General features: G+C 39.5%; 1 protein-coding gene across 1 annotated transcript in view; it reads right to left on the reverse strand.

The window, feature by feature from the left end:
• Nucleotides 1–23,299, reverse strand: part of PRICKLE1 (prickle planar cell polarity protein 1) — a 102,671-nt gene extending 79,372 nt beyond the window's left edge. Inside the window, exon 1 of the mRNA XM_082666472.1 lies at nucleotides 23,232–23,299. The gene's annotated coding sequence lies outside the window, so the exon portion shown is untranslated. The remainder of the gene's footprint in view (nucleotides 1–23,231) is intronic.
• Nucleotides 23,300–27,694: the final 4,395 nt, after the last annotated feature.

Below are 27,694 nucleotides of genomic sequence, written 5' to 3' on the forward strand. Positions count from 1 at the left end.
ACCTTTCAGCATTTAATCACCAAATTTGATTTTCTTTACGAATAGCCTGAAGGTAGGTCTGTAATATTATGTACCTCTTAACTCCACTTTGAAGGTAAGCAAACGTTTACCACCCCACTTAGTTCCTGAATACAATCCATATTCTTGTCTGTGGTTCAGACATAAAGCCCTATTGATTATGTTCAAGTGGCCACTTACAAGGGTGCCTTAAGCAAGCGCTTGTTGAATTCACTGAAGGAGGTTCTCTGGCCTTGATAGAGGCAAAACGCTACAGACGTCACCACCACCGTGCCCCAGCTTGAAGGCTTTGAGGGCTTCCTAGGGTGGAGGATGAGGGCCCAAACTGGGAGATGTGGTCCTCCGACCTTTCCGGCTTCATCTCACAACATGCTCATCTTTGTTCTTTCTAATAACCACCAACAGTAATAACTACTACCCACACAGGACCTAAGCACTGGATATAAAGCAATTAATTTCGTCCTTACAACACCCTAGAGTGGAGGGACTATTATTACCCCCACTCTACAGAAGAGATTAAAGGACCTGCTTGAGATCTGCCAGCTAGCAAGTGCGGCAGCCGGGATTCAGACAAGCATAGTGTGGCTCCAGGCCTGAGCGCTCCCATCTTGACACTTAGACAGAGATAGGGTCTTGCACAAAGTAGGACCTCAATAAATCTTTATTAAATGACTGAACAAATGACTTCTACAAATAGTCAAGAAGTCTATACAGTCAATCCTGACTTCCCAGTTTCTACACATAACTCCATTATGAGTTTCAAAGGAGGATTTAAATGGATAATGCAGAAATTTGCTCAGCAAATGTTGCAGAGCACCTACAATGTGCCAGGCACCCAGGCTAGAAGGGGACACTGCCCTGCCTCCAAAAAGCTCTTGGCCCAGTGTAGGACACAGACCAAGAACAGGCCACTAATTGCTACCAGAGTGGTGACTGCTGGGTGCTACTCAGCTACAGAATAGCTCATCTGAGCTGCAAAGAGCTAAGCCTTGGGGAGGGTTCAAGACAACAGTGAATGCTCTATAAATAAAGCCAGTTTATTCAACACATATTCGTTCTGCTTTAACCTTTTGTGAGCTGGCCTGGGACAGTGCCTGGCCTGAGGAGCAGCTCAATTACTGTTTGTTAAATGGATGAAGGAAGTCAAATGAAGGCAGCAAGCCAACTGTGACTGGTCACCTTGTTTGATGACCTTGGAAAATGCATTTCAGGTTCTAACCAAACTTGCAGGCTCATGTAGTTCAGGACTTTCATTATATCAGAGCAGGAGAGGAGCCATAGTTAACAACTCCCTGCCCCCCACATATGCTTCCCTTAAAAATGAGGGGCAAACAAACAAAAATGAGGGGCAAGTCAAAAATCAAAATAGCAAATGGAACTCCAGATTTTATATCACCTATTCACACACCACCCTCTCTTCCTTTCTGCAAATGCTTTATTTTTAAAGATGTCCATGTTTACTTAAAAGATGCTTTAGGGACTGGAAAGGCTGGATCCCTCCTTATGTCATCTGTGACACACGGAATACTTGAGTTATTAACAATTCTGAGCTTTCTGTGGGAGTCATTTTGTTTTTATAAAACTGGCAAATCAAAATTCTAGGTTTCATGACTGCTTTATGTAACCATGCAAAGTTTTTCTCTCTATATAAAAAAGGTTCCTCACGCACATTAGAATATTCCAAAATCATCACATTTTTTTCAATCAAAAACTGAACAGCTTTGACATTTTAAAATAAACTGTCACTTTCAGAATTTGATTCAACTATTCTAATAGCAAGCTGGAGTCATTAAAATTGGCTTTTAGAGAGATACTTCACATGCTTCGTAACTGGCATACTGTAGTGGCGACAGCCTCCAAATCAGGTTTCCAAGGAAGACAGTGTCTCTAAGGACTGGATAAATGCATGTCTCACACGAGCCGCCCATTAGAAATGTGTTTCAATCTTGTTTAATCATACAAATGCTACATCTTCATAATAAAGTAATGCTATTTTGCATAAATAAAATGTAGTATTTACACTTTAGTGCCCACATATTCTTGTGTTAGAAATGGAAAGATATTCTGGGAAACACGCTACTTTAAGTCAAAAGTAAAGTACAAAAGAGCATTTCATAATTCTTCTCTTTGTCCATTATTACCATTAAGGGTGAAAAAGAGAGGGAACAACCCATAATTTGTTAATGGTTTATGAGAAAAATGCCAGGTTAATTAAACCAAAAACGGCACAATGTTTCCTAAGATTTACTACCATTTTATTGCAGGGCAAACTTTCTTTAAAATTCCAGATGTGAAAGTGCCTTAGGAAAATTCCGATGCTGTTGTGGAAAATGCGGTGAAGGTCTCCAACAGGACTCGGCATGTCTGGGTCCCCAGCAGCTCTCCCGGGAGCAGCAGATGCCAGCCGGGAGTGGGCGCTGGACCACAGGCTCACTGGACAAGCATCACTTTTGCCTTGGGGTCACTAAGCTACAAAGAAACGCTCTGTTTTAAAAGTCTTCTTACAGAAAGTAATAAAGTGCTATTTCTTGGCTTTTACGACCTTATATTCTTTTTTTTTGGCTGTGCCATGTGGCATGTGGGATCTCAGTTTCCTGACCAGGGATCGAACCTGGGCCTCCTGCAGTGGAAGCACAGAGTCCTAACCACTGGACCGCCAGGGAAGTCCCATGACCTTATATTCTTTTAAAGAACTTCCTTTTCCCATAGAGGAGCCAGAGCTGATGTATACGGTTGACATGGTATAAACCACAGCCAAGGGAAGCTAAACTGAGAAGGCAGAAGATACTGTTGGAAATACAAGTATATTGAATTAGTTAATTTTCTTAGGCAGTCAAATAGCTACCAAACAGGCAGGATTTTTTTTTTAATCTGACATTTAACCAGGCGTACTGAATTGAATGATTTATTTTACATGTCTTTTTTCATCTGTGAGACGTCCTAGCTTTTAGGTTGCAGTGTAGAGGGTACATTTCTGTAGAAAACTGAGAAATTGGGAGCAGTAAGTAGTTTGAAAGAAAAGAAAATCAAAGGACAATGAGTTCAGGCCCATGTGAAGTGCTAGACATGCACTGAAACTCCTTCAAAGAAATCACTTTTTCTTCTTTGTCACTAATATCATCTCTCATTTCAACAGCCACTCTGTTTCCTGGTGGCTTTTAGAAAATAATGGTAACCTATATAATCCATTTAGCCATCAGAGGTCTTTTATTTAGAAGAGTTATTTTGATGTCAAGATGCTTAAATGCTCCTTCCTAATTAAAATGTACCAAAATAAAACCTACTTAAGACTTTCCATGCGAAGGGAAACATCCTGATCTCTCTTCCCTTAGATATAGGCTACCGACCTGCCCTTGGCTCCAGTATTGATTTTACCTGATTTGATTGACCACAATTAAACAGGTTTTTACCACATTCTCAGAGCGGGGGAAGTACATTCCAGGTGCAAAGTCTGGAGCCTGTGCTGAAGGTGTTATACGATACACAAATCATTGGCAAGCAAAACAACTGTATCCATGCTCCCTAAACATTGCTTCACAAAATTAATGTGCTAACCATTAGTTCTACATACGCTGGAAAAGAAATAAATAGGAACAAGTTCTTCAAACAAAGTAGAGATGATATAAATTTTTAAATATCACAGATAAAATGGGAAATCATTCAACATTTAGATATTCTTAGTCTTTGAACTCAGTATTCAAACTTATGTATACCATTTCTATTGTCTGGACTATTTGTTGAAGAGTGTGGAAATAGTACCAGAGACAGAGTGTGGGAGAGAGAGAATAAGTGATCCAATTTTCCATTAAAGGCAAGCTTTTGTTAATTCTGGACTAGGCAGTTATTTAGTTACATCTGTGCTTTGCCGTGGCTGAAGGCAGTAGCCCCAACCCTGGACAGTCACTTCACACATGGCCACTACTGTTCACAAGGAACGGTAGGCAAGAATGGATGTGCATCTGATTCTGGAAAATATTTCCCTTAATCTTGGCAGGTCCCAAGCACCATCTTCATGCAAGAAACACATGTACCATTGGCAGTTCTAAAAACCAGTAATAATATTGCTAACTTGTGTTAATAATATAAAAAATATTAATAGAATACTACCCCCCAAAAGAACAAAAATGTCTTCCAGGACTTGTGATGCCTGAAATGCTATAAATCTCTGAAGACAGGTTATATCCTTCCCACTTCCCTGAGGCATCTGTCACATTGCCAGACAAGATTAGAACCAGATAAGCCTCAGACACTTTTTGAAGATATTAGAAAGATCATGTTAGGGGAAATGGCTTAGGGGTTATACTTTATCAAACCAACATCCTTCAAATGCCTCTTACTAATAATACACTGTTGTCTGCTACAGCAAGATGGTGGGCACTGAGGCAAGAAGGGAACCATATACTTAGTAATAACCTTTATTCTGTTTTCCTTTTCTGTGTGCTTGTGAGGGAAAGATCTATTAAAAAGATAACACAATAACACAATAGAAAATAAGACAATAGAAAAGTCTCCAGCACCAAAGGCATTTTTCATTTTGAAAGCCCTTTCTAACCACTCCCAGTCACTTCTCTGACCTTCTTTTTTCTAAACTTTCCTGTTACTCCACCCAAATTTTTCTCCTGAATAGTATTTTTTTTCCTACTCCATTCGACTCACAGTTTTGTAACACTCAGTCACAGAATAGCTTACTACTGGCATCTATCTTGGGTGAATATGTGTTTTCAAATGCGTTATTTACAGTAGAAAGTTAACGCTATTCTGTCCAAGAACTAATGAACTAATTTGGTTTAAATTTAAAGGTCATACTTTAGAAGCCCACAAATGTTTTTCAATTGCAGGCAAATATATACATTACAAATCCTCACTAGAGATTTTAGCAGAGTGTATAATGAAATCTGTCTTATTTTCCATTTTAGATGTCCGTTTTTAATGAAAATGACTCAACGCTTATGTACAGTAACTATGAAAAGTCATCTCTAAGAATGGCCAAGATACATTGCTAATTCAAAATCACTGTGGGAAATTTGTCAGTCATTGAAGTCACCTTACGGTTGCTCCCAGACAAACAGGTGAAAATGTAATGTCTCACCCCCCCCATTTTCAAATCAATCAAAAGGCAAAGATATCTTATCTCATTTATTGTATTAGAAAATTAAAATATATGTGCTAACATGGTAAGAATACAAAGGGAAAGATTAGGAGGGGAGGAAAACCTCACTAGAGATTGTCTAGAAGAGTGAAACCCATTTTGAAGATGTAAAAGATGTTGATAACAGACTCAAAGTATATTATACACATAACAGAGCTAAAGGAAATTAAGAAAAGTTGCTAATGTACTTGAAATGTTCCTGAAATCAGCTGAAGTGAATTCTGAAATAAAGCACCTCTGGAAGATATCTTAAAAATAAATTTAAAAAATGAAAAAAATTAGAACTAGCAATGAAAGAAATGAGAAATGAATAAATGAATGAATATATGTAAGAAAAGCCAAGATGAGAAAGAATCAAAGCAAGGCAAAGATCTGCAGATAAAATTTAAATATCAACTTCATACTGTGGTGAAGACGCAAACTCTTCTCCTTATATGAAGAGTGGCTTCAGTACCCTAAATCACAGATGGAAAAGAGAAAAAAATAAATGATGTAACAGTGGAAGAAACTTTGCTGCTAAGACAGATGATGGAGATCACTGGCCAGAAACACTGGATCACCAACAAAGACATAGCTTGCATTCAAATTTTAGCAAATTTAATTAAAATTTTAAAATCGTGATCAGGACAATTTCACAGCTCTGGAAGATAAAGAGCTAAGTTACTGCCACAAACAGAAACTTGCCTGTGGTGAGCCAAGTTCAAGCAGGGTGAGTAAGAATACTGACTGCGGCTTTTTCAAACTACACTTACATATTGGGTTTTTTAAAAGCCATTTATATATATATATATATATATATTTGCATTTCTTTGCAAGACTTAATTACAGACAAACAAAAATCCTGATCAGTTGTTTCATAATTAAATAGAATATAGTTGGGAGATCATATAATTTATCAATGCAAACCAGGACATTTTTTGAGTGCAACTAATAACTATGTTGGGACAATAGACATAAACCAGGATGTATAGTCATCCTAAATATAGCACAATTCTAAAGTGAAATAACATTAAAAAAATTGGACTCACCACCCCCCCTTCTCCCACTATGAAAAATGTCCCTTTCCAAAATTCTATTGCAATCCTTCTGGAGGTCATATTTTAAAATGTAGGAATAACATTTCCCAAACTTCACTGAAGAATTCAAAGAAATATCCTCAGAAGGGTTAGTTGTAAAAGGATTTAATTTAATTTTTGTCAGTTTCAGAATCATTTGGATTCCAAAGTCCAAGTGGAATGTAAACAAAAGCAAAAGGATACATTTACTGTAATGTATCCAGATGTAGAGCTTAGTGACACTGGTAATAAAGAACAATAATTCAATTATTGCAAAAAGGATTAGCTTGCATTTAATTTGCATTAAATAAATACAAATACATTTTATCTGGGGCAAGACACTAGCACTAGCAAACTGAAAGTAAACAAAGAATCTCAAAAGGAGTTGACATTGATACCACATGTTTGAAAATATCGTTCATAAATATGAGTCAGTACGGTCAAGGTCAAATACAAATATTAATATCTCAATTAGGGTTCCCAGATTCAGGGACATCTGAGTTGCTGCTGGATATCACCAGCCTTCTGGGGACAGCAGCTCTCTCTGTGCTGAGGAACATTCAAGCAGCACAGCAGGACTGCTGTGGGTGACGCCTAAAGGGAGAGGCCATCAGCGCTGAAAGTTTTAAAACAGGGGGTTCTTCCAAATTCTCATCAGCCAAGCAAGTTGGAGATAGGGGAGAGCAGTGTGGGGAAGAAAACCGGTGGGTTGGGTCACCTTAAGAGCCCAGAGAGTCTGGGAAGTACCTCCATCTAGGAGGGGTGTGTTTTGGAGACAGGGGGAGTAGAGCAGGGGTGTGGGAAGCAACTGTCCCACCTCAACCTCCCCCCATGCCCCATTCCCAAAGTGGTGCTTTATCAGAGGCCATAAAGACCCTGATGAACTGGCATTAAAGAAAGCAACATGGGGCTTCCCTGGTGGCGCAGTGGTTGAGAGTCCGCCTGCCGATGCAGGGGACACGGGTTCGTGCCCTGGTCCGGGAAGATCCCATGTGCCGTGGAGCGGCTGGGCCTGTGGGCCATGGCCGCTGAGCCTGCGCGTACGGAGCCTGTGCTCCGCAGCGGGAGAGGCCACAACAGTGAGAGGCCCGCGCACCGCAAAAAAAAAAGAAAAAAAAGAAAGCAACATGGAATATAGGATGGGATCCTTAAGGGACACAGGGAAAGAGAAGAGGTAAACAAAAAGGGAGCCCTTTTTATGGGTTCACTCTCCCCAACGACCAAAGGACCAAAGCAGCACATCTTCCTTACTGGTAAAGCCTGGCTAATCCTGCAATTTTTTTTTTTTTTTTTTTTGCCTCTTGGCTTACGGGATCTTAATTCCCAGAGCAGGTATTGAACCCCGGCCCCAGCAGTGAGAACACCGAGTCCTAACCACTGGACCACCAGGGAATTGCCCAATCCTGCAGTTTTATCCATTTGTTCTGTTTATTTGCTTGCATCTGCTTTTTTTTTTTTGCTAATTGCTTTTCACCCACAGCCAGTTCCCCTAGCTTCCTTTTTTCTTTTTAAATCAGCACTGACCTCATGATCCCAGAGGCTGGTGAGGGGAGGTTGCTGGAGACGGACTGGGCTAAAGGAACTGATGGAAGAACTACAACTACCCTCTGAGGAGCTTTCCTCCAGGTCTCTGGCTTTAACGCCTGATTCTGTGGCTTTTATACTCACCTACAGTGGGCCAGAATGAGAATCTGGGGGTGGGGGGAGGGGGAGGGGGAGGGAAAATGTGGTTCTGACCTGGAAAAAGACAATCTAAGTAAAATATGGGGGCACTCTGTCTGGCCTGTGTTGCTAGATGGTTAAAGGCAAAGAAGAGACTCGAGTGAGATGCTTGACGGGGTGGGCTCAAGAACCAGGCCATGGAGGGCTCATAGGAGAAGCACAATTTGAATGAAGAAGTGGCACAGTCAAATTTTCATTTTAGATCACTCTGCACTGTGAAGGCAGCACGACTAGAGTCCAGCAGTCTGGATGGTGGTTTAGTGAACGAAGATGAAGAACTGAATCTTGGAGAGAACAGGATAGCTGGTCCCAGAAATGTTCAGGAGGTAAATTAGATGGGACTTGTGGTTGAAGGAATGTGAAAAAGAGGAGTGGAGGATAACATTCAGGTTTCTAACTTGGACAACTAGGTGGTTTATGAAGTTACTGTATAGATATAGGACATATATAGATGGTGGGAAAGGTTTGAGGATGGACAGTGGCAAGCAGAGTGGCTGGCCGGGGAGGTGACAGTGGTGTCTCAGCGTAGGTACCCTACGTGTTGATCTCAAGCAAACTGGGGCGAGAACGTACTGGACTCGTGTAAGAAGTCTGGATTCCAGTCTGGTGCTAACATTTAGTAACTGTGTAACCCACAGTGATTCTCTCAACCATGGGGAACCTGATTCTTCATGTATCAAATGAGACAACTGACCCACAGTTTGTTACCAGGACTAAATGAGAATGTGTGTAAAAGCATTTTCAATGCTGAAGCATTGAAAGTCTGAACCTAAGAAAGTCTCCACACCCCCCTACACTCATCAAACGTTTGGTACTATTTTCAGCCAGGAACCAGAGGTACAGAAGTGGACAGTAATCTCACAGGGGCTGATACAGTCATCAGGATCTGGTGTCCCAAACTTGGTTTTTCACTTGAGAAACATTTATTTACTCATCAAGGAAAAAAATTTTGAGCCCCTACTTTACACTTATTCTAAAAACAGAAACACAAGTAACACTGTTTTCCTTAAGAGCCTCAAACTTCAGGGTGCAGGAGATAAAATATAAAGAGATGAATTACAATATGTGTTCAGCACTGTAACAGAGGTCCGAGGATGAATGAATTGGATGAATTTGCATGCCATCTTTGGCAAAGGGTTAGCTGAACTCCTTACTATTCCAATTTCTGTATATGAGGGGCAAAAAGATTATTACTACTATTTTATTTTATTATTTTTTTACTACTATTTAATTTTAATTTTATTTTTTTTGGCCGAGCAGCAGGCAGGATCCAAGTTCCCCGATCATGAATTGAACCCATGCCCCCTGCAGTGGGAGCACATAGTCCTAACCACTGGACGGCCAGGGAAGTCCCTATTTTAATTTTTCAATTGAAGTATAGTTGCTTTACAATGTCCTGTTAGTTTCAGGTGTACAGCACAGTGATTTAGTTATACATAGGGTAGGTGTGCTGAATGCATTTTCGACTTACGGTATTTTCAATTTACAATGGGTTTATCGGGACACCTAACCTGTGGGCTGAGGAAGATTTGCATATGGAATACTTTTCCATATCAGAAGCAAAATTTTATATTGTGATATTAAGCTTCATAATGCCCTTATATTTGCAATTTTTATAAAGTATAGTTCAAGTCCACATTCATTTGGAACAGAAGTGACTGCTTTTAGGTAATGCATTTGTTTTACGAAAGGAAAGGTCATTTCAAATTTGTTTAAGACTGCCATCTAGTGCCTCCTTTCTCCCTATTGGATGCAGAGGCTTTCTGTGAGCAAGTTTAAGGAGAGTCTGTAGTTAACTTTCTGGATTGGTTAACTCAGGTTTTAGATAGATAGCAGTAACCTTTTTCAGCTTGGATGGCATTCTTACGGTACCAGCTGTGCCGATTAAGGAAATTAATTGTCCTGCTCAGCAGTCTTAGAGAAAAAGTGAGGCACAGACTTGAAGTAAAGTAAAAAGCAGTCATTTATTATCCTTTGTTGACCTATGCAATTAGACATGACCCTCAAAACAAGACAAATTAACTCCTTTGTGGTGATGTAATCCCTATAACAGATGGATTGATGATGGAAACATGTAACCCCACCAAAGTTCATGTTTAAGATGAGCAGTGTGGCACTGGAAACTCTGCTCTAGCTGGTACAGCTAAAGATTATGTCAGCGGCTGAAGAGCACAGATTCTGAAATCAGAGTCCTGCAGAGACACCTGCTACAGACTAGATAGTCACTGTGTGACCCAAGGCATTCCTTTGTGAATCAATGTGAAATCAATGTCCCAGCATGATGTTAGGTGGAATTGTGCTAATGGACAAGTAAACCAGTAAGGGACACACAGCAAAGGAGACTTCGGCCTTATGAGCTCATTAGCCAATTGGAACTGGAATAGTTCCAAGACACCTGTGTGGTTATGTCCACCTACCTGAATTACACTGGAAGTTTCAATTGGATATAGTTCCCTTCCATGAGTCACAGATTATTTAAGTTTTACTGTGCACTGTTAAACAATTGTCATATTCCACGCTTAAGTGGCTGCCTTCCAAATGGGGTATGAAGTGATTTTTGTCATAAAATTCACTGGAGTCCTAAAGTATAAACGAAGTGTACTGATTTTAGATAAAATTCCATCTGGAAGCTCAACTTATCAAGACATTGATTTGATTTCAACAGCTCACAGAATTATGATGAGGCAACTCTGAATGGCACCCATATTTCTCTTTCTAGAAAATACCTAGTTTACTCATAAGTAAAATAAATCTTGAAGAAAGTCCTTTCATATTTATTTCAGTTTAATATCACAAGTTAAAAATTCCAAATTCAGTGAGTTCTTGAAAATTATTATATAAACTTTAAAATATATAGTCAAAATAAGAAAATATTTAACTTTACTTTGAAGCAACTATTTTGTATATTTGGGAAATTATTTTCACAAGCATTTATGTGTTAAGGTCAACAATAACCAGTTTAATTTAATACGCAATAGTTTGTGCGAATGTAACCTTAACCCCAGAAGTTGTCTGAGCAAATATAAAACCTTTAATTTCCTAGGCTTTATCGTGCAAATCCCCTCAAATCACCTGTCAAATTCTACCTTCATCTAGCCACTGAAAAATGTAGCCTATTTGCACTGTGAAAGTAAGTATAAATGTCATGGATAGGTCATTTTTGCACATGTTAATATTAGAAAAGAAAAAAAACAAATATTTTGGGTTTCTCCATATTATAGACTTGGTATGAGTTTCAGAGTCAACAAAAAAGACCAGTAAAAGGGATTTTATGAAGAAGTTATTTCCTCCTCCAAGAGAATTCAAAAAGAAGCTAATAGGAAAAAGAAAATATCCCTGTAGCTTATATTATATGTTGATCAAAACCAAAATCCCTGAAACCAGCCTAGGGGAGGGTAAAACCAACTAGCACAAACCCAGTCTGTAGTTAAAGCCAGTGGTGAGAAGCAGACGAACTCCGGGCTCCCAAGCCTTTGGTTTGGAAACAAGCAGGGATTCTGTGGCTTTTCAAATCCAGCTCCTGGGATGGAAGCTTGCACTTGTTTTTATGGTACAAGATGATGATCCCCCAGCAGGACTCAGGTGACCTGGGTCTTCAGGTCCTGATGTGCCAACAGCCTCGTGAAAGTCACTTTCATTCATTGAGCATCAGAGGGCTCATTTACTAATGCAGGCCAAGCATCCTTCCTCTTGCGTGAGTGCATTCCCCAGCCCAGCCCACCACATCGTGGCGTCCTGAAGGATGGAGCGGGTGGGTCACATCTTTGGATCTTCCTTTCCTTTTGCTTCTACTCATCACCCCCTTTCTTGTGTTGTACAGGAATATGTCTATGTTTCTTCAATAAATATTTGTTGAATGAATAAAATGAATGAATGAGAGATAAATTTTAAGTGTGAACAATTCGGGTAGATTTCATATTACAATTAACCTTCAAAGATATATAAGCATTTGCAAATGAAAACTATCTATATTCCAGATTATCTTCATCTATATTTTAGAACATTTAAACAAGGAAATATTTATGGGTTTTTCCCCTGCCAAGAAACATGTAAAATATATCACTAATACTTAATTTCCTTATTTAAAAAGTAACACACCTACAGCATAAACTATGGAAAAAATGAAAAAGGGACACAAAGTCATATCCATTCCTAATCTACCCACCAAGAAATAAACCATTACTAACATTCTGCTGATACAAAAACTTCATGGAGAGTCAGTAGGCCATCCACACAGGGCATCAAACCCAAAGCACCTGGGGACCCATAGGTCCAGGAGAAGGTCCTCAGTTTCTTGTATGTTTTTAAAAGACTTTTCATCAGTTAATCCAGGGAGTTCCTCGAGCACTGCAGGACTGTTTTTTCCTAAAGAAATTTAGTGGCTTCTGATCGCTAATTAGACTGTACTCAGTTACACTGAGAAATGTAATGGCCAAATAAATAAGAATATTCCACAAAGGAGTCAGCTTGAGAAATGAAAATAATAGTGAGGGCTACTTTAAAATTCTGGAGCAAAATAACCGAATTACCTTAACAGGCATTCTCTTCAAGCCAGGACCACTAAAACATGTGCATGTCAACTAGACCAAAAGCCAAGGATGGGCCCATGCAGGCACCTCTCCCTTGGGTTGCATTAGAATCAGGCTCACAAGCTCCCATCCATTTTTCTCTTTATGGATGGACTCTATTTGGCCAACCTGCAATCCGGATTTACCATCAGTTCTCCTTCCTCTTAAATTGCTGACTTATACGAATAGGTGACTTGACAAACATTGTTCCCAAAGATCGGGAGACTGAAGTATTTTTTTTTTTTTTTTTTTTTGCGGTACGCGGGCCTCTCACTGTCGTGGCCTCTCCCGTTGCAGAGCACAGGCTCCAGACGCGCAGGCTCAGTGGCCATGGCTCACGGGCCTAGCCGCTCCGTGGCATGTGGGATCTTCCCGGACCGGGGCACGAACCCGTGTCCCCTGCATCGGCAGGCGGACTCTCAACCACTGCGCCACCAGGGAAGCCCTAGACTGAAGTATTTTATCCTAAGAATAAATTTTTGTATACATTTCTTCTATCTGTGGCTTTCAAACTGTGTGCTAGGAACCAAGACCCTCACCTGGCTGAGGAGGAGACAAGGGCACTGAAAGGGCAGGGCTATAAACGGGAACTTTGAGTTGCCAGGTAACATACAGGGTGCACGGTTAAGTCTGAATTTCAGACAAATCATCAATCATTTTTTTAGAGACATGCAATATTTGAGACACACTTATACTAAATATTCTTAATTGTTTACCTGAAATTCAAATCAACTGGGCATCTTGTGTGGTTTTCTTATCTTGACAAACCTGGCAGCCCTATCACTAACTCCCTTTCTCCCTCCCAACAAAAGCAGTTTCTACTTGACGTGCTGGAGTTCCAGATTATCTTGTGTTTGAGAAAAGTGTTCAGCTATCCAAAAAAAGTTTGTAAACCACTTTGCTAGACGAATCTGGGCAACACTCTGAACTCCACTGTCTGCGGACTTCTCATGAATAAAGCAGAGTGCATCTGGTTGTTGTGAAAATTAATTAAAGCTTGTAAAGCCCTTTGCGATTGGCATGTTCACCCACATATGCTACAAAATATTTATCACACGCCAGACTGCCTGAAAACATACTGATTGCTCAGTGAACAATCAGATGGCAGAAATTCTGGAAGATGTTAAATCACAATTTTAATCTCACTACACTGAAGAACCACATATTGAAACACAGCAGGCCTTCCAGCCTAAGAAGTGAACTTACCTTTGAAAAACAAACGTAACGTAATTTGCTTTTAAAAAGTACGGTATTCTAAATTATACTGTTATGGATTTTTTTCAGCTGAATCATAGTTTTTGAAACAGGAGATCAAGAAATAACAATCAGGAAATGAAGAAAATAGTTCATCTCCTACAAGTCTACTGTCTGCTGTTTCTGCTTGCTAAGGTTTTTTAGACTAAGAAAAAGTTTTTATGAAAACAAAACAGAGATACGAACACAATAAAACACATCTGGTGGCCACTTGGTGACATTTAGGCTCTTTTTTGTCCCAACCATTAGCTTTCATGGAAAGCACTTACAGTACTAAAGCAGATGTCATAAAAGTGCAACACATTATATAATGTTGTCTAAACACTTGAGTCTGAAATTGAAACCTGGCAGGGAAACTGAAGAGTAAATAAATTTAGATTGTACCAACATAACAATGAAAAGACACAAGGGTAAATAAATACGTGGCGGGTTGGCCAGGTTAATGCAACATTTAAGGAGAAGAGAGAGCCCTTATTCAGAAGCTTAAAGTCAATGACAGAGAAGAAAGACAGGGTCACAATTAAAGTTGTCAAAACTCATCTCTTACTTCTGATTGAAACTGAAGTTTTATAAAGGTGACAATAAGTCCATGACTAAGAGCATAATTAGTCTTAGAGCCAGATAGAAAGATCTGCAATTCACTGAGCATCATGCTTGTCTCATGTTTCCTGCCTTTGCACACACTTTGCCTTCTCCCCAACCTGAGTCATTGTCCAATTCTAATGGCTTGGTCATCTCCTATTCAGTCGTCAAGACCCATCTCAACCATATCCTCCTCTCTGGAGCCTTCCTTAACATTTCACACAGAACAAATGACTTCCACTTTTGGCTTTGTGCCACTACTATATCTAGTACATTTCTATTCCTGCCTCTACCACAGTATTTCACAAGTGCTTAAATGCCTTCCTTCCCTACAAAATGGTGAGCTTTTTAAAGACAGGAACCATTCTTATTTGATGTTTGTATTCCCAGAGCCTAGCACAGTGCCTGGCAAACCACAGGACGCAATGAGGGTGTGCTGAAGTGAAAATGGTGCCCCCAACCTGAAATAAAAATGGGAAGTTTAACATTAAATGGTTAACATGTGTTTGTAAGTGCAATTTCTTCTTACCTTTCAGAGGAGAGAAAAGGCGGTAGAGAATATGCAAAATAGTTACCATCACTTTGAAGTGAATAAACGGTCAGGAAATGAGGCAGAAGATGAAAGGTTCTGTATACCCATTTAAGGAGCTAGAACAACAGAAACTACTGTGAGCTGTCCCTAAAACATCTCTGCAAAAGTATGCCAACTGTAACCTGGAGGGCTGGCCTCCAGACCAAGGAGCAGATGCGACTTTATTTCTATTCCTCCCTCTAACCTTCTGCTGAGAAGGCCCACAAAGGTGTCATTAAGAGATGGAATGCCTTCTTGCAGCACTTTCACACACTCATTACCATCTGATAGCGTTTGATCTCTGAGTCATGGCTGAAGCGACCCAGATTCAAACTGGTGATTATTAATGTCACATTTCTAGAGTACTTCCTATTGGAACAGCACTTATAGTCACTTGCAAATCTGCTGGGATCGGGGCCACGGCTCATTGAGTTGTTCATCTGAGCAACTCACGAACTCCATCTTCAGAGATATAAGTAGTACCCTACTTCCCAGTGGGCGGCTGTAACTTCAGGCTCAGCCTAATTAGAATGTGAATAAGATCCAAGGGCCTGAGAATCTGCGTAAAAGTTAGTGATTTAATTAATCACAAAAATGATTTTTGCTACAAAAATGGAACAGCCAGGCCAGTAGGTATGGTGACACAGGCCAGCATGTATTATTTAAGATTAATACAGAAAGAGTTTCACCACTGACTGCATATTTATACCAGCTTTTATTGGGAGGGTGGGGGGAGATAAGAATATTATTATGGTTTAAAAAATATTAAGAATGCAACTAAAATGGATGCTGGGCTACTTTTATTTTCCAGCAAACCCTCTCTAAATCTCCCCCAATTAATTCCAATTTGGTCAATGGACACACACATTTTAAACAAAATTATAATCACTATTGATTACATAAGTAAGTGAACATACTACTTTGAGTCTTACTTTATAAATTTTCCATATTTCCCATGTATAAACACAGTACTCACGTTTGTAGCTTTTAGTATGAATATAACTATGCCATTGTTGTAACTACATCAGATTCCTAATTTGCTCTGAATATTACTGCATTTTTTTAGCTCCTCATATTAAATTATAATGTAACTTATTAAACCAGACTTTTGGTAAGGGGAAGTGTACATTCTCTTAGGTCTTTAAAACACAGCTACTGTTGAATTTTGAATTGGCCACACTGAATCATGAATAAAGAGACCAGTTTTAAAAGTTGCACCTGGTTAACATGAATAATTTTGAGTAGATTGTTAAATAATTCTAGTCAGGGACTTAGGTAATGATGAAAATTAATAATGATAACAATATTAGCTCCCGTTTGTTAACTAGTCCCCTAAAGTTTTAGCCTCCAAAGGGAAGTCTAGTATTTTAGAATCAAGGAAATTTTGAGCCTAAAATGTCATCAGGCCTCTCACTTATCATTCGGGAAACTGAGGCACAAAGTGGGTAAGAAGTCCAAAAAATTAAGTGACTTGTCCAAGATTACCTGTAAGTTAGTAGCAGTAGAGGCTATAATTATCTAAAAGCATTTAATATAGAACAAATATAAACACAGCAATGTTTACAAAACAATAAAACTTCATCAAACTACTTTAGATAGATTGTAAGTGCTTGCTTATTTTTCCTCTTTCTTTTGTTTCCTTCTCTAGAAAAATTGAACTACTAATTTATTTAGGAGTCATCAAACCAAGGCTCCTTAGGAAGGTGCATCTTGAACGAACAGGCAGCTTCTCCATCAGTAAATTGGGGATAACCTTGGTTAGACCTCTACACAAAGATGCAGTGAAGGTAAATGAGATGAATCTGAAATTGCTTTGTGTACTTTGGAGGTATTAGCCATATTAGTAATAAAGAACCCCTGAGTTAAAACATGATAATTTCTGGACAAATACATTGGCACAGCTCCTTAACAGGAAAGCTGACTCACCGCCAATTTAGCCCTGGAACCTGAGACATTAAAATAATAATTTCAAGCAACCAGGTTTCCTACTGAGCTGGCTGAAATCACTTAGAGGATTAGCTTTTCACCTCTGGAATTTAAGTTAGGATTTCTTGAGTGAAAGATAGTCCATCATCCTTATTTTAACATAAAAGTCTGTCAGAAGATACTACCTTTTTTTTTTTAAGGTTACAGAACAGCATGGGTGCATTATGAAGTGGGAAGTCACATAGCTCACAAATATTTGGTCTTGCTTCTATTAATATGGCATCCATTCGCTATAAGATTACATATCATTGAGCACTTTGTGGTGGAGAGAAGGGAGGAGGGGTATTTGATCAGTTTCTTTTCTCATACACCATAAGATTTCTCTGGCTTTACTCAGATAAGGGAGGAAACAGCTCAGAAACTCCACTGTAGCTGCCCCGCCCCCAGCCAAATACACCAAAAGACTGTTTTGGAGATTTTCTCTCAGATAAAAACAGCAGTCAGGTCTCTGTTTTGTTTTTTTGTTTTTTTTAAGGGTTATTTTATGACATATAGATTTTTCTTTTTTTTTTTTTTAATTTATTTTTGGCTGCATTGGGTCTTTGTTGCTGCGCGCGGGCTTTCTCTAGTTGCGGCAAGCGGGCAGCTACTCTTCATTGCGGTGCGCGGGCTTCTCATTGCGGTGGCTTCTCTTGTTGCAGAGCACGGGCTCTAGCCACGCGGGCTTCAGTAGTTGTGGCACGTAGGCTCAGCAGTTGTGGCTCGCGGGCTCTAGAGCGCAGGCTCAGTAGTTGTGGCGCACAGGCTTAGTTGCTCCACAACATGCGGGATCTTCCTGGACTGGGGCTCCAACTGTGTCCCCTGCATTGGCAGGCAGATTCTTAACCACTGTGCCACCAGGGAAGTCCTGGTTTCCGTTTTTACTTTATATATAACATTAAAATGGTCCACAAATGCCTACTCTGTAAAATGAGAGTGGCCATTTGCTAACTTTATGATTCTATTATGAGAATGAGAATGTAAGAGTAAAACCCTCTAACTAGCTTATACACATTATTATACATATTATTAGATCAGAGAGGGGTGTTCCAATTCGAAGCTCCCCAAATATTTGCAGTCATTCATTCTGCAGGTATTTATTAAGTAGTGCCCTACTATGTGCCAGGCACTACTCTAAGAATGGGCATAAAGCCATATACAAGACAGCATAGAGATTTCTTCCTGGAACAAACAGCTACAATAAGTAGATATCTGTCCAGGAGTGGTATGTGCTATGGAGAAAAGTGAAGCAGGTTAAGGGGTTTTGGGAGTGCTAACTGGTGGCAGGGAAGGCAGGGGCACTGGTGTTTCATGTAAGGTGATCAGGGAGGGCTTCCCTGATATCAGATGCCTTTTGAGCCGAGACCTGAAGGGATGGAGTGAGCCATCTTCCCACTTGGAAAAACCAACACGTGTGCTTTTATATTAGCTTGAAGTCCAGAACAAACAAGATTAGCTGTGAAACTTCAGGAAAGTGAAACCTACAAATAATAAGGCTTACACCATACTTTGGACCAGCCCTCAATTTCTCTCCAATGATCCTGAAACCCTGTTTAGCGACTACTTAATCTCTTTCCTGACTAAAATGCCTCACAGTAGTATCCCTTCACATAATGACTAAGAGAGAGCTTTCCTGTTGCGTTGTACAAACAACCCAAGCAGATAACTCAGGTGTCAATGTCCACTCTGAGGCCCTGATTAGTTGATTTGGCAGTGGGTGTAGGAAAAAAGAGCTCACGCTAGCTGATTTTGCTACTGGCCATGCCTTCACAGTGAAAAAGTTCAGAGGAAACTGGACAGTTATCCAGGTTTTAGAAAGGTGAATTTTTAAAGTTCTTTTAATTAAAAACAAAACAACACCCTCCCTCCTCTCAAGAACAGCAACATACAATAACAACAAAAAAATCAAGTAAACTAGGTAAGTATCAAATGTCTCCTTTTGTTCCTATTATGCAGACACAGCCAGCAGTTATACTGATTGGTTTAAGTTATTTTTATTTAGTCTATGTTCTACAGTAATGGTAATAATGGATAATGATAGGAAATAACCCAATTTTTCAAAGACTGAAGAGCAGAGAAACAAAATGAGCAACAAACTCTTTTAATCAATTTGCACAAAACTATGCAACCAAGAATCTTCCTACCCTTGATAATAAAACTTTCAGATGCATCATAGTTATGAGAAAAACAGAGTGTGCTTCTCATATTTTATTGAGATTTTCTGATTTATCGTATCTAGAACAATATACAGATGTGTGTACATATACATATATCTGTGTATACACACATGCACTGTGGATATGGACACTTTAAAAGCACTTTATATGTTATGAAATATATGATGTGGAATCATGTCTGTAAAAGGATCCAACACAATTGCTGGCTATAAAAAACAATTATAATTAGCAATCGATTTAAAAAGTTTGACCTCTGTAATTTAAAATATTTTAAAATAAGACTTAAAATTGTAATAAAGTTGTACATTTGTCAGATAAGCTCTGAAACCTTTATAGTGATTTGGTTGGGTTATACTTCTTAAACTGACACACATAGGTCACGGCAGAAAACTGAACAATCATTCATTCAACAAATGCAGGAGCCCAAGAGATAAGGAAACATAAGACACATTATGGTTTTCATAGGATAATCTGTTTTTCATAGTACATTAATTGCACTTTCAAGTAATATGCTTAGTATCTTTTTTGTCAACCTCCAGGTACCTTTTCAGGTGATGTAACTCCACATTTAAAGCAATGAGGCCAACTGTTAATCTCGGAAAAACTACAGTCAGTACAGTATAGAGTATCCCAAAAGTCTGGAAACATAAGGGAAATAATGTATTTATTATGTTACCTTTCAGATGAACAATTACATCCATTGTTTTAAACTTGGAGGCACTTTACCTGAAAGGTACCTGAAGGCTGACAAAAAACATATTGAGCATATTATTTTACTTTATTTCATTTTTAATTTATCTTTTATTGAGGTAATATTGGCTTATAACATTATATGTTTCATGTGTACAGCATTATATTTATACTTCTGTGTACACTACAGAATGTCGACCATATTATTCTAAAATAACTAACATCACATTTTCAAAGATTCCTGAGTTTTGGGACTCTCTGTTGTTGAGTGTCCACTATGTGCCAGGCACTGTGTTAGGCGTTGGGTATGAAATGGTGAACTAATGTGGTTCCTCCCTTATATCAATTACCATCTATTCACAGGAGCAGAACATAGATCTTCCCAGAACTGAGTTAAAATGATGTCTATATTTTGACAGCAACATTAGGAATGAACGTAGCTGTTAAGAATGAATGAACAAATGAACAAAACAGAAAGGAAGGAAGGAAGGAAAAATGTTCAGTCTAGTAGGATTAGAAACATAAAATTTTAGAACTGGAAGGAAATCTTAGAGATCATCTAATTTAGTGGCTCTTAACCACAGCTGTGTATCAAATTACTTGAAGAGCTTTTTCAACTTAAATGTACAAGACCCCACCCCAAACCTGCTGCCTTAAAAATCTCTGTGTATTTGCATTTTGAAAAAGCTCCATAGGTGTTTACGGTTCAAATCTTTGGTTAACATGCACTGACCTGGCCTAATTCCCTTACTTTATATATGAGGAATTGAGGCCCAGAAAGGCTGAGTGGCTGACTAGAAATCACACAGCTATTATACTACAGTCCAAATTTTCTGATTTTCAGAAAATGATGGTAGAAAAACTGACTTTTTCTGTACTATTATATTGCATCACCACTGTCTGTTCTTGAATCTCTGCTCAAGAAGAAACAGGATAAATGGACAAGTACTTGACCAAAAGTTACTGAACCAAAGTAAAAAAAGCTAGTGTGTACAGGCAACATGAACACATAAAAAACAAAGACCCATCATGTACCACTGTAACCTGGTTGCTCCCTGCTTAAACAGCCAAGTCAAGCCAGTTTAAAACTCTCCCACACAAATATCATTATTCCTATCAGTTTCTCATTTCAGCACTGCACTGAATAATAATTTTGGCTTTTGTGGGTAAGGAGAAGAAGAGAGTGATTTTTTCTGGTTTATTCCTAAAATTCAGAAGGTTAAAAAAAATATGTTTCCAATACCTCAATATGAAGAAAGCTTGGTCTGCTTTTAACACGTTTGGCAGTACTTGAGGACATGTTTTTGGCTATTAGCCTGACAAGCTGTTTAAGCTTATAGAAGACCCACAAAGGGAACTTATATGATTAAGTTAGTTAAACACAAACATCTTCTCTGTATATTTTATTCCCTCCCTTCACATTCACAAAAACATAAAAGGCTAAAGCATTTCAGAACTAGGTGAGGGGGCAAGTTATTTATCACTTCAGCTCCCTGCCCAAGGCTTGTGTAAATAAGAACTGAAGCAACTCAATGAAATTATTCATATGATCCTTGCAAGGAACAAAAGCTAAGCATCAGAAAGGAGTTCAAAATTCCTAAGAAGCATATGAATTTCCTTACAAGAAACATCTGTGATGCTCTAATGCACTTCAGAGCTAACTTTATCTCTTTCTAAAAATTATGTAACATGCACATACTTCAAGCACTGAACATACTTATTAATTACATAGTCACGGAAAAATTTAAAATGCTGTCTCCTTTTGACACACATTATAACAAGTATTTCAACACTAGAGCACTAAGGAGTCTTCTTACATAAAATCTAACAGTTCCTGAAATTGTTTGGCAGAGATATTTTATTTATTTATTTTTAGGTCTTTTTAAAAATTAGTTATCTATTTTATACATATTAGTGTATATATGTCAATCCCAATCTCCCATTTCATCCCATCACCTCCCTCCCTTCCCCACTTTCCCCCCTTGGCGTCCATACGTTTGTTCTCTACATCTGTGTCTCTATTTCAAGGCAGAGATATTTTAAAGCAAAACAAAATGCCATGCTATCTAGGTCTTTTTCAGATCCTAACGAAGGAACATAGATTATTCAAGCATGTAAATAACAGAGCTGGAAACATCAATTACAGTTAACAAGTTATGAGTTTCTTCAGAAGAATACCATACTATTTACTTATCACTGAGATAAAAGACAAAAAAGAAACAAGTACAAATGCCTCTCGTGAAACTATAACATGGTCTAAATCAGTTTACTATTATTAGATTAAAAGAATGTTGTGTATGAGTGTGTGTGTGTGTATCCAGAAGGCTGCACTGCAATGAGGGCAGAGGAGCTGGCCAATATAGAAATGGGTTTTAATAGACTTTCTACTTCAACCATAGTTACTATAGTGGGTTTTGTCACTATAGCAATGGACCTGGGTGGGCTGAGTATCTGGCAGGCTGGGGTGCTCAGCTGGGAAAGCAACATAAATCTCATTCTACCTTGAGTTGAATAAATTTCCTCTGAGAAGGTTTGCTTAATTGAAAGAGTTTTCAAGGAGAAAGGACAAGTCTAAGTGTCGGTTGGTAGGTGCTTCTTACACTAAGGCTAACCTCGCACCCTCTCCTAGCTTTGGTCAAAGCCCCCCACCATCATTCATTAGTGGTGGGACATTGGATGCAGGCAGTAACTTAACCTCCAGGATCTCAAGGATCCCTGGCAGCCTGGGTTAATTTCAGCTGTCTCTACAGGGGCTACATGAAACATGGCATTTACAAATTTGGATTACACAGCACTATTTATTACATGATGGAAGATTTCCAAAAATGCCAGAAGAGATGTTGGCATTTATGCAAGTCAACTACTATTCAACCCAAAGAAGCACTATATTCTATAGGATGTGTTTGCCAGGATTGAAAGAGTCTATGTGAAAACACCCTAATTGGGACCATCTTAGCACCTCAGCTATTGGATACCCTCTAGCTCTAGGTGTTATGTTTCAAATGGGCCAACAAACCATCCTGGAAACAGAACCCCCCAGTCTTGCAACTAATCCCTTCACTCTAAATCCTGAAAGTGTATATTTTCTTATTTTCAGATTTAATAAGTCAAGTATATCTGGTAGCTATTAAAAGATTTAAGCCACTACTGTTTTAAAAGGTTTCAGTGTTCAGAGATTTCAAGCCCACAGAGTGGGTGATCTGGAAGGTTTGGTTGCTGTAGAATGGTGAAATTATTTCCATGGTTCCCTCCCTGCCCCGCCCCCCACCCTATGCCCACTGTTTTAAGAATATTCTTATTGAACTTTCTCTACCTTTTTAATGTGTCTTTAACGTATGTTCATGGGCTCACAAAAAGAAAAGTAGAAGAAGTTGAACAAAAGACGCTGTACCCAATAATCTTCAGTGACCTAAATTGATAATTATAATGACAGATCCCTAAAGAAGGAGGGGGAAAAATTCGAAAACGTTGGCTACTTACAATATGTGATCAGATAACCTTTCCTTCTTTTCTTCTTTGGGGAAATCCAAACTGCTGTACAATGTTTCTTTACGTTTTCCTTTACTGAACAGTCCTCATGCTTGCACAAAGCCAAGGGCCATCCTAGAAAACCAGGGCCAATACTGTATCACATTAAGTGGTGGCTACCTTATATCAGACTTTTTTTAAAAGGTGACAAAAATGGGGTGGGGGAGAGAAGGTGGTTATAAAAAGCTTCCCAGGAAACCAAATAGCCTTTATTTAAATTAAAAGCAATCACAGCCTGATTCTTGGAACACACTTGGAAATGCTTTTTGGCATGCAGCTGCTACATGCCGCCAATATTGTGTGTAATTGGAAACATTTCAAACAGAATTGTTACCAAAGTCAAAGACCATAATTGTAAGCTGTGGGATCTGCACTGCAGATAAAAGCAGGGCAGCTGAGGGAGAGCACGCTGCACCCAGGGGTCTCCTTAAGGCCACATCTGACTACAATATTTTCACTGTATTATTGACAACTCTTTCTTTCCAGAGGCCCAATGAGACAAGAAGGAAACAGAGAGAAGCGTACACAAAGCAAAAGCTGGTGGGTGCTATAAATCAGCAGTCGGGACAAAACTCTTAGAAAGGAGTACATGACTTCAGTACTTGAACAACTGAAATAACACAGCCCGCACTTTTTTTTTTTTTCTTCTGAAGTGTAATCCACTCGAAATGAAAGGCTTCTCTCCCAAGACTTTAGGACAAATCTACCAGTGAGAAAAAATGCAACTGCAGTCGAACCGGTCCGTTGTTTTTTAGGATCGCTTCAGACGAAGTTATGGACAGGAAGGAAAAAGTTAAGTAAAGGGGAATGACAGTTGCCCGCTAGTTTACAGCTCTAAGTTTTAAAATGTTTACACTGGCTTCTGTCTTGCTGGTATTTTTATTTTTATTTTACATTTAAAATCTCTCTTCATAAGGAAATGAATCTGGAGAGGTCTAATCAGTTCAGGCTGGGCAATCGTTCTTGTTCCAGAGAGGTCCATTCAAAAGTGACCAAAATGCATTTAGAGTTTAGTCTAAACAAGCACACAAAACAGAGACACAGGAAGAATTACTGCATTCTGTTTGCGAGGTTTGTACCCGCCCCCCCTGCCACCCCCCGAGGACTGGAAATAGAGCCAGTGGACCACTGGCTCAGGAACGGTTCTTGGAAAAATCGTGTCATTCTGGCACACGGGAGAGGGGTCCGATTATTCTGTCGTGTCTCTGTGCCAGGAGTGTCATGACATCAGCGTGCTCCATCTTGTAAAGCCTGTCTCTTCGCACCATCCCTCCTTCAGGAGAGAGGAGAGTGAGCGAAATGGAGAGTGAGGTGGACCCCCGTGTGCCATTTCCGGCCAGGCCTTTTCCACTGTTCCAGAATGTTCCTCCACCAACACACACTTAGTTAACCTCCGCGACTTCAGTTGTGCACGGCCACAGACAGGAAGGTTGGCTATTGGTTGCTGGCGGCGCTGAGGTGCTAGGCTTGTGTGCATCCAGAGACGGAAGAGTCCAGAAGGGGGGCCGGCTGGGTCCTGGCACTTGGCTCTGGCTCCACGTACCGCCTGAGGTTTCGAGGAACTGCATCAAGGCAGGACTTGGCACCAGGACTACTGTACTTCCCTCTCCCAGCTCGTCTGCTAACACGACCTTCTGAAGACATTAGTGTGTAATACGGTACTGCTTTATTCTGTGACCAGAAGACAAAGCAGGAGTGCTCCCTCAAAACACCAAACAACCAACCAACCAACTAAGAAATATAACTCATTTACTTTCCTAATTCCTCTTTATTGTGAAATAATTGGATCTGCATTTAAGTAATCTGAATATTCTCACATGAATAAGAGTTAAACAATTAACATTATTTTATGTAACCTGGAGGGAAAAAAAGAGAGAGAGCTATTTTTTTTCCCAAGGGGAAGGAGTATACCCTGGTCTACTGGCATCTTTAACATTTCTATGCACAGATGAGAATCACTTTGATTTTCAAAATTACTTTCCTTCTTTAAAAGGAAAATTTTACTCTTTAGAAACTACTTTAATGGGAAAATTAACAGTAGTTAACTAGAATAATCTTTTCTGAAAATTGTTTCCTGTAATATGGACAACCCAAACTATATCACTAAAATAGTTAATTACTGGAGAATCATTTTAAAAATTCTTGTTCTATCTCACGAGTATTATGAAAAGTCACTCATAATACTCAAGTATTTGTATTTGGTTTTCAAGTAATTATAAACGGTTTTAGAGAAATTATCTTACAGTGTCACTTTTTAAAACTTAGATTTCAGCTTACTTTTTAAAATTCTGACTTAAGAAATTTTAACTTGTCACCTTTTTTCTTTTGTGTCTTTTCACAGTTATCATAGCAGAGGACATTAGGAATAACCAGACTTTTACTCATATCTGACTCTAAACTTAATAGTTTAGCTATTAACCCTATAAGGGTCTTTTTTTTCCTCCAGCTGATATTAGCTTTTATTTGGGTGACCCAAGCTGACTCATTACAACCTCCTTTATTATAGAGAAAAGTGGCGGTTCCATGGACCTTGATTTTAAAAACATGATAAACTTTTAATTAAAGGTTCAGTGGTATTGCTGGCAGAACTGATTGAATCTGTCACTTGAGTAAAATACATCACTTTTCTTTGAAAAACCTGTGAACCAACAGGCTCCCTCAGTGATAAATCACCAATTAGTACCAAATTAAGGATTGAAAATTAATTTACAAAATCTATTCTCTCACGTCAATATAGCTACCCCTATGTCCCATCCAGTCCTTTAGCCCTCTCTCCCTCCCTCCCACACTGATTCACAAGAAGAAGTCACTATTGTTAGCCATGGTTTATTAAAAGAGAGATTTTCAAGTTCATCAGCAAGTGTGCTAACTTTCAACTGTGGGTAACGTCCATTCATTTCTAGCACCTTTTAGTATTAATATGTAGAACACATGCATTGTTAACCTTTAAATCCTTTGTATAAACATTTCTGGAAGAGCTTGTAAAATATCTCCTTCTGTGTTTCCTGACTCGCCAGTTGATGGCATTTAGGAACCTCCTGGTACCAGCAGGTGCTGTATTTTGTTTTCTTCAGGCTCCAGCTGGGCTACAATGACAGATTCCTGTCCCAGGCCCGGCCCAACCACGCCACCTAGGCTAGGACCACATGGAGGCAAACTGAACCGGGCCCCACCAGACAGCAAGATAAATGGCTGCTGTTTAAGTTTAAAATCCCCTAGTGGGAGTAAATATTGTTCCAAAGAAAAAGGCTTGACAAATATTGCGTCATCCTTCCAGAGCTGTCTTGATTAAAGCAGAATCTTTGGATTAAGTTGGTGCTCAATTCAAAATGTATCTATCTTGCTGTCATGGGATTTTTTTTTTCCTTCCTAGAGTCTGAAAACAGACATATTGTTGGGGATGGTGAAACAAGGCTGCCACCTCCCAAGGGGCTAGAGTCCACTCTGATAATAGAAGGCGGCTGAACATTGACACTTCACTGAGGATAATGGAGACAGCAAAGGCTTAGTGGGAAAAGGCCAGTTGTCACCTAAGTGACAGGCAACAGCTGAGCTCACACATCTGGAGCCAGACCAGGGCAAACACTCAGCAACCCTCACCCATCTACACCTTGGGTTTGTCTGAAGTAACAGACGGAAGTTCCTTTTACTCCAAAGGCACATTATAAATTAACTGATGGTGAACCGCATCAATTATATAACATCAGCTGCAGACAGTGCCTTCTGAAGTCTGGTTAAAATCGGGGGGTAGACAAAACTGTACCGGCATGCACAAATACAATTTCATTACATGTAATCTGTCCTTCATAAAACCCGTCCCCAAAGCCACGTATATATGCATGCTTTTTGTAGCACAAATGCATCTTAACTCCTCGGGAGAGGCAAGATCCTTACATGTTCTTTTCCTTTAGGCAGTTCCCATGCTGTGTTCTTCACCCTGCTCAGGGCCGCAGCTCTGCCTACCATACTCTTCAAAATCAGCAACCAAACGTATTTGGCTTAAGACTCTGAATCCTCCTCAGGGAAGCTGGAACTCAGGGCAGTGCCAGCCATCCTCCCCCCACCCCCACCTCCTTCTTCAGCCTCCTGAAGACAATCTGTGGACAATTTTCCCGAAGTCCCCCAAATAACATGGCACTGCCAACAGTCACTGGCGATGCCGTCTGTTTTTCTTAGAGGGCAATGAAAATTTAACAGCTTTCTGCTGCATCCTGAGTCCCGGTCCTGCTAATTATTAACATGCCCAGTTTCTCCAACTTTTTCTGCCTAAAGGGAAGAAGACGCTCCCACTCTTTCCCATATACGTGCAAAATCCAGAAAACACCACTGCTGGGGCGGGAGCGGGGGCGGGGGCGGGGGCGGGAGGGGGGAGCTGATGCACCTCAGCCAAAAAGCAATCGGCCCTTTCCCCAGAG

This window comes from Grampus griseus (assembly GCF_964374135.1).
Source record: "Grampus griseus genome assembly, chromosome: 11".
Taxonomy (NCBI): domain Eukaryota; kingdom Metazoa; phylum Chordata; class Mammalia; order Artiodactyla; family Delphinidae; genus Grampus; species Grampus griseus.